Source organism: Amphiprion ocellaris, chromosome 17, assembly GCF_022539595.1.
Source record: "Amphiprion ocellaris isolate individual 3 ecotype Okinawa chromosome 17, ASM2253959v1, whole genome shotgun sequence".
Taxonomy (NCBI): domain Eukaryota; kingdom Metazoa; phylum Chordata; class Actinopteri; family Pomacentridae; genus Amphiprion; species Amphiprion ocellaris.
In genome coordinates, this window is record NC_072782.1 from 23091401 (window position 1) to 23099888 (window position 8488).

An 8488-nucleotide genomic window follows, 5' to 3' on the forward strand; every position below is an offset into this window, starting at 1 on the left:
TGCAAATTGCAGACGGACCCTGTTCACTCCATAGACACCAATGTTATTCCTGTAGCTTGAAAGACAGCTACTTTTGATAAAACTGGGCTTGTAGCACATTGTCTGCCTTGCAACAATGGGAAAGAGGCACCGTTTATGTTTTGACAACCTATATCTAATGAGTTATTGATGCTGGAAGTCCGAATCTGTGAATATCTTTCCAACTTGACTGAACTTGGGGCCACTACCACCTAAGGAGTGATATATTTAATTTTGAAAAAAGCATTTAGCCATACTTAAAGCTTTAAGTGCTTTATTAACACGGAACTAAAAATTTTGTATTGTTTTATTATCACAGGTTCTGTCTGAAAAGAGGTGGCATCATTTTAAACAGTGAAATCAAACTAACAAAATGTAATGACCAACCAGTGAGCAATACTGGATTCTGCAAAAACATAAACAACTTTTTTAAAATCTAAATCTTATCTTAACACAGTTAATGTATTAACTTATTTATGTGTGTATGCATGTATTTATTGATTTATTTAGTACTGTTAACATATCAGAGTTCTGAGTGATTTTTTCTTAAGATAGGCAAAGGCCATTTATTGATTACATATAGGCTCTTAAATGTTTATTAAAAACTGAAAAGCATTTTTAAAAAAACAACTTAGGCATTTATTGAGTCACTAAAATACTGTAGAGTACAGACCACATCAGCATGATTATAAGCATCCTCTGGTAAATGAACAACCAGATACTGATGTCTCTCACCATATGGACTTCAGGAGATGACTGGGGGATGATAAACTGTGACCTACTGGTTGGGTTCTCTCTGTTCTCATGTTTCTTACATGTTTGTCCCCTGACAGCCGGGTCCTAATGTTTTTTGAGCAACACACCATACTATGACGTTTTTACAATGATGGTTCTACTATGGAACCAGTTTGACATGTTCAGGTGTTCTTTGTGTGAAAACTCAGAGATTTCAGGTATCAGAAGGTGGTTTTCAACTTTCTTTATTAACTTTCTGCTTCAACTTTAAATTAAATTTCCTTCACTAAGCCAGCCCTCTGGACTTCCAGTAAGCTGTGTTCCTATTGGCTGTCCAGGTGGCTGCTTGGTGTTATCAGGAACACCTGAGCAGCTCAGTGTCTTCCTGCTTTATTTAGCTGCAGACAAACATTTCCTCTGCTTCTCTTCACCAACTGAAATGGGTTTGGCTCCGTTCTTTACGTGTTCTTTAGGCGTTGGCTTGCAGCTTCCAGCAGTAAAATCGTCTTTAATGTGTTTCTTGGTGTGTTTTAGGGCTTTGTACTGGATAGTTGTCTTGGTAAATGTGGTTCTTTAGCCACAGTTAGCACATGGTGCTAATGTGTGCAGTGATTAGTGGATTTGCTGCAGCTGAGTTGTGTCTTTATCTTGGCTGTAGTGAGTCTTCAGAGGTTTTTGATCAGACACATTCTGTATTCTTGTTTGAGAACCAACGTTGGTTGTCCAGAAGGTAAGAGTTCCTGTCCTGATTCTCTGTTCTCAGAGGTTCTCTGTTGGCTGCAGGAGACTTTAGCGTTTGGGTTGTACTAGTTTGGTTTTTGTACAGTTTCATTTGGACGACTATCTTGAGGCCCCTCCATGTGGTTTAGTGAGGTTTTCTGGAACAGTTCTACAAAGCAACCTGCAGCAGAAGAGACTTTGAGAGTTTTTAGGAAGTTCTGGAGACCAGACTTTAGAGCAGCAGAAACATTTGTCAGTAGTTTGAGCAGGAGAAGGTGAGCTTCAGAGTAGAAATGAGATGGAAACCTTCTTGACCCGTGTGGTGAGGTCCTGTACCAAGAGTTTGAGCAGGTTGTGAAGAGTCTGTAGTTCTTTGGTCTGAAAGCACAAGAAGAGTCGACTCATTAAAGGAGAAAACAGGAGATATTGTTGCTTCTTCTGTCGCTCTGCAGTTTCCTTAGACTGAATATCAAGTTTATATTTTAAATGATTTCCCATGTGTGCCCAAGAAGACTTCAATAAACTCCCTCCATCCCCTGGACACAACATATTTTATTACCATGTCAAATCTTTTTTTGTTTGTTTGTTTTAATCATAGTTTTAGCATAGTTTTTTCTCTTTGCTTGTTTAGTTTTGTAATCTGTGTGAAAGGTGCTAAACAAATAAAGTTGAATTGATAAACTGAATAATTGACTAACTCATGACTGTGACAACAGAAGTATTTTCATTGTGATTTAAGGGTTTGTTTCATTTTTAAGGTTGGGGTTAAAATCTTGACAGAAAAAAAAATTAAAGAAATAAACTACAGTAAAAAAGCAATTAAATCGAAGGAAAAAAACATTTAATATAATAAAACTTTAAAAAAGAAAATTAAACATTAAATACAATTAAATTATATTAGACAAAATATTTAATTAGATAATTAAACAGAAGATACAAAGCATGTAATTATGAAATTAAGCAAAAATTTTTAAACAAAAATATTAAACATTAAAGATGAAATATTTTAGATAATTAAACATTTAAAAAATACAATTGAACAAGAATATTACACATTTAGAAAAATATAAAACATTTAATTAGATTATTAAACCTTTAAAAGTCAAAAAATTTAATTAAAAAATTAAATGTTTAATTAGAAAATTAAATCTTAAAGACAATAAAACTTTAAATAGGAATTAAACAGAAAATACAATGAAGCATTAAAAAAGAAAATTAAACATTAAAAGGTGGTGAAACATTTAAAAAGAAAAACCTTAACAAAGATTTAATCAAAAAGTTAAACATTGGAAAAGAAAAGGAAATTTTTTCAAACAAGCTGATAAAACATTTGAAAAAAACAACAGTTAAACATTAAAAAGACAAAACATTTCGAAATCAGATCAGACATTAGAACAGAATAAAAGGTGAGAAGAGCAAATCTAAACATTTAAGAAGAATCAAACTAAAGATAAAACCTTTGAAAAGACACCAGTTAGACTTTAGAAGATCAAATCAAACAGAGGAGACAATAAAACGATCAAAAAGAGCAAAAACAGATAAAGATCTTAAAGTGTTTTCTAGTCTGAAATGAAAACATCAAGTTGTTTCTTCAAACATTTCCTCTTTCTATGTTCTTGGTTTGATTGTGGATAGATTTACTAAGAACTCATTTCAGAAAACTGATTTCCAGTTAAAGTCTACTAGTAGTTGAAGGCATGGATCAAACTAATGTTACCTTCTGATCTCCACAAACTGTTCAGTGAATAGAATCAAAGTTTGTTCAGGATTTCTAAAAAACCTACAGGTGAAGGTCTGAGAAGAACTCAGATGGATGGTCTAAATGTGAAATCAAGACTCATGGTCACAAGTTTTAAGGCTTCTGTTAACCAGAAAGTTCAAACTAACAGAGACATACTGAGAAACTTTTAAGATTTCAGTCCTCAGACTTTCTAAAGGTTCAAACTAACAGAGAAGTACTGAGAAACTTTTAAGATTTCAGTCCTCAGACTGTCTGAAGGTTCAAACTAACAGAGAACTACTCAGGAACTTAGAAGATATCAGTTCTTGGACTGTGTGAAAGTTCAATCTAACAGAGAACTACTGTGGGACTTAGAAAATTTCAGCCCTCAGACTGTCTGAAAGCTCAGGTCCTGAGGACTCGGGAGGTGTGGAGGCTTTGGAAAGTCTTGGAACTGAGGGTTCCACCCTCCAGCACAAAGGCTGAAGTCCAACCTCCTGAGAAAAACGGTCGAGACGAGACTCGAGTTAAAAAAAAACTCGAAAATGACAAAAAATAGATGATAAATGCGCAAAAACAAGAAGAATTAGTATCTGAGCGAATAGCTCAGGGGGATAAGAAGACAGACTACCAAGCGGAGGGTCGCAGGTTCAAGACCCACCACTGGCACTTTTCTTTCTTTGTCTTTGTCAGGATTTTGAGAAAATTTAAGAAGGGTCGGGTCTTGAACCAGCGACCTGCAGCTCCATAGGCAAATCCTTAACTCACTGAGCTACAGATCAGATGAAAAGAAATAAATTCGTCGTCCCTTTGGGATCGTAGTTTCCGAAGTGACCACATGGGTGGAGCCAAGGCGGAGTCTGGGTGGAGTCAGGGCGGAGAGTAGGCGGGGAGGTGGGTGGCGGCCTCCCCCCTCTACTCCCCACCTCCCCACCACACCTTCCCCCGCCCGACGAGTTCTTCGAGTCTCCACGAGTTCTTCGAGTCTCCACAGGTTTTCCCCAGTTTCTGGAGTTTCCACCAGGTCGGAGGCACAAGTTGTCATGAAGAGGTGTTGAAGTCAGCCAGGATGGACTGACTTTTTACAGTGACTAGAAGGAAGACGACTAGAAGAGCAGGTCTTTAACCACCATCCATAAAATCCATGGAGTCGCTCCAGAGAAATGAAGGGAGGTCAACTTTTATCAACCTCCATCCAGATGTTCAACTTGGTATCTTTACTCTGACATTTTTAGCACCACAAATCTTTAGTATCACACTTTATTATCATTTCTTAGGACTTTAATGGAATCCACCAGCAGATTTTGTTTTTGTTGACAAACTTTATTCTTGTCATCGTGGGACTGCAGTATTTAAAACTGTTCCTTCTATTTGACCTCATGTTTATTAGTTTTAGTGGAGAAAGTTATTTTAATTGTCAGTCTCTTAAAAACTAAATAATAAATTGGATTAGTCAAGAGGTTTAAATTTCTTACTTTGTCATATTTTAAATATGACAAAAAAATATAAACATAAAGTCTTGAGACAATTTGACCTGTAATTGGCATTATATAAATAAAATTGAATTAAAATTGTATGTATCTTGTAATGGAGTAATTCAGCCATATAGGTTGGAAAACACATTTTCTTTGACCATTAATCTGTTGATTGTTTTCTCCAGTAATTCATTTCTTGTTTTGGTTTATAAAATGTCAAACCCAAATATATTCAGTTTACTGTCATAAAAACCAAAAAGATTTACATTCATGATGCAGGAATCAGGCAGTCTTTCACTTTTTATCTTAGTTTAGTCATAAAGATAGTTGATAATGTGTGAATTGTTGCAGCTTGTGAGCCGTAGAAGGTTTTAATCTTTGGGGCCGAGTGTCAGAAAACATTTAGAAACCAACATCAACAAAACACTCAAAGATTTGAACATCATTAAAGGGAAATCAAACTTTTGCATGACAATGTCAAATTAAAGGACATTAATTTCCAATGTAAATGTGTGATATTCATCCTCTGGAGCTTTCTCTTCACATCATCTTCCACCTGGACTGGTTTGGGTTCGGGAGCATGTGCAACAAACTTTGAAAACTGCACTTTATACATCAATGAAGTGACACTGAAGTTTAATCTCTACATAAATGAGACTGGAGTCTGGATGTGCTGCTCTGTCATTAACTCATAAGTTTAGGGAAAGTTCAAACAAAAGAGGACATTCAGATAAGACTTGAGAATGAGCTTATTGTGAACAAACATCTCAGACTTCTGAGCTTCAGCACCTCTAGCAAGATATTTTAACAACAAGCAACTCAAGAGATCCAGAAGTTGGAGAGTTAGCTTTAGCTGAGCCAAAGAACATGTGGGATGCTAACCTAGCAAACATTTCAGACTTTTCTCTGTGAATTCTGAGAAATAATTTACTATTTAATGACAGAGCTACACATCTTAACTCAGTCTCATTAAAACAGACTCTAATTCAGTGTCATCCATCCATATTAAAGTGCAGTTACCCAAAATGATTGTTGCATGAGCTCCAACAAAACCTGTCCAGGTAGAAGGCCACTTTGACAAACAGGAAGTGGAAGATTCCAAGCAGATTTATAGAAGGGGGAACCAGACTGTACTAAGTGTGGTTGAGTATAGAGGGGCGTTTTGTGGGTTTTTAAGGCTGATAATGATTATTAGTGAGACATTTGGAGTAGATATTCATTTGCAGTAAATGAAAATATTTAAAATCTTGGAGTTAAACTTAGAAGAACACAAACTAACAGAAAACTTTGTTGATACGTTTTTGTTTTGTTTACAGATATTAAAGGAGTTTTATTCGTGACGTATAACCAATCAAATCACTCCAGAAGACAGAGCGACCACAGGTAGATTAAGGTTCAGAGCCAAAGTAGCACCATTTTTAAATGTATTTATTACCATAAATCAGTAAAAAATAAAATACTGATAATCAGTAAATCAGTCATCCCACAATTACTACAATTCTACAATGTATGTCTCTTTCCTTTGACTTGTTATTTGTACAATAGACGACGTGTATTATGCCATTTTTTTTCATACCAAAGGCTATACTATGATGTTTTCTAAGAGACATACCATGATACTCTGTTCTGGCTCTGGGTCGCTGCACTCCTCCTCTGTTGTTTTCTGGATTGTACTCAGCTGCATGCCTTCGTCCACCCAGCCTCCGTTGACTCGTCCCGCCTGCCGTCTCTGGAGCTGAAGCTGGATTGGAACAGACCAAAGTACAGTCCAATCACGATGCCAGCTGCCTCTCAAAAGGCTCCTTCATCTGGCAGGTGGCAGCACTTCTTCTGAGGGGAAGCTGAGCTGGCCCAGCAGAACTTTGGAGATGTGTTCCAGTGGTTGGTGGATGTGTGGGGAGATAGAGAGGGACCTTTGAATTGTTCAGAAAGGAAAACAGGAACCCATTGGTAGTTTTAGTTAGGGATGCTACTGTGGTGTTTTTGGCGTTGGAGTTAAGAGGTGAACAGGAAGAGATTTTTTCGTATTGATTATCTTTTACTTTGTTCCTGGTTGGAATGCCCATCAATGTCAAAGTGAAGTTCACTTTTAGTTCTGTTTATTTATTTTTATTTTACTAACACCCATTTGTTTTTAAACCCCCTCATGTTGTGTTGTTGTAAACTTACTCTTTCAAATAAATTCTCCTCTAACCCTCTGGAAACCAGCGTTTGGACTGTTTTTGTGTTGCTCCTCACCTACTGACAGCTGTGGACTAAAGGCTATACTGTGATGTTTTTAGAGCGACATGCTATACTATGATGTTTGTTGGGCGACACACTATATACTATAGGCTTTTTAATTGACATATTACTGACCTTTTTTTTGTTTTAGTTTTTTTTGTTGTTTTTTAGCAACATATAAGAATTTGAACAGTTTTAAAACTTACTATACTTTTACTTGTGCAATGAAATTATTATTCTATGGCATTTTTTAGATGACATATTATACTCTGATGTTTTCTTGAATTACATACTATTTTGACAATATACTGCACTATGACATTTTTTGAACCACATATCATACATGACAATTTTAGGCAACATCCTATCATTTTGCGCTTTTTGAACCACATAATAATCTATGGGTTTTTTTTGCCGACATGCTATACTATGAACTACAGGCCATACTATGTTATTCTTGAGTAAAGCATACTATACTTTGACATTTTCTGAACTACATCCTATACTATGGCGTTATACACAGAGTGCTTTGGTTACATGTTGATTTATAATCTAGATTTTTTTCTGTTTTGTTTTTTGACAGGATTACCACAGACCTGACTGTGAACACCGTTGACACCCACCTCAGGGAGACGCTGTCTAAGATCTCAAGGCTGCTTGGTCGTGGTCTTTCTGGCACGTACTCTTCCAAGATGAGCCGGGAAGTTTAACACTGATGGAATGACACCAGGTCTAAGCCGACAAACTTCCAATTCCTCCTCAACCCATAGTCTCTGGGAAACCTACATGGAGTAAGAAAAGTAGACAGAGAAGTAATTAAGTCTGTACACAACATATTAAAAAGAAATCATGCTAATAAATTAAGTACAAAGAACCGAATTCGCCAATATACTGGAGACCAGAGCTATTTAATTTGATAAGTATAACCTTGTTTAGTAACATTTCAATTATTTGAGAGCAGTCCTAAAGAATTGCCTGTAATCCCAATCATCAACTATGAAAAGTCATTCCAGGTTTCCTTGTCTCAATCGTACGACGCAGTGTGTAATTGTATGCAGTACAGTGAGACGGCATACTTCGTTTCCGTTTTCACGCCGTCTACATCAACGGAATGCACTGAAACTTTGCTCCCACTAGCTTAGCCTCGCTGTAGCACGCAGCTCAAAGGGGCGTGTCCTATCTACTCATTCATATCTATGAGAACAACGATGGCTGTACATAAGGACACCTGAAGTTGATTAGCTGCGTAAATACCATTATATACAGTCTATGGTAAATACGTATGTGAATCGAATCATTGGCTGCAGCAGCCAGTCACCAGTCACTCACTGACTCACATTGAAAAATAGCACAGAATGAATTGTTACGTGTTTATTTTATTTCCAATTTAGGTTGGATTTTTTTTTGTGCGCAGCGCAGATTTTCTGCACGGAGACCGTGTCAGCAGTGCGCAATTGCGCACCGCGCGCAGCTTAGAGGGGAACAGTGGTCCCAATCAATTTTAATGTTGCCCTTGAAATGATCTAAGTCATCGAATATTTATTAGATATTTATTACACATCTACCGATACCCAGTCCCAGTGTGAATACACACTTG

General features: G+C 36.7%; 1 long non-coding RNA gene across 1 annotated transcript; it reads right to left on the minus strand.

Annotated features, from left to right (window-relative positions):
• Positions 1 to 633: 633 nt before the first annotated feature.
• LOC129350970 (uncharacterized) lies at positions 634 to 7863 on the minus strand. The gene is made up of 3 exons (XR_008604571.1): positions 7515 to 7863; positions 6281 to 6581; positions 634 to 1851 (listed from the first exon to the last, which is right to left on the minus strand). It is a non-coding gene; the product is annotated as an uncharacterized LOC129350970 (long non-coding RNA).
• Positions 7864 to 8488: the final 625 nt, after the last annotated feature.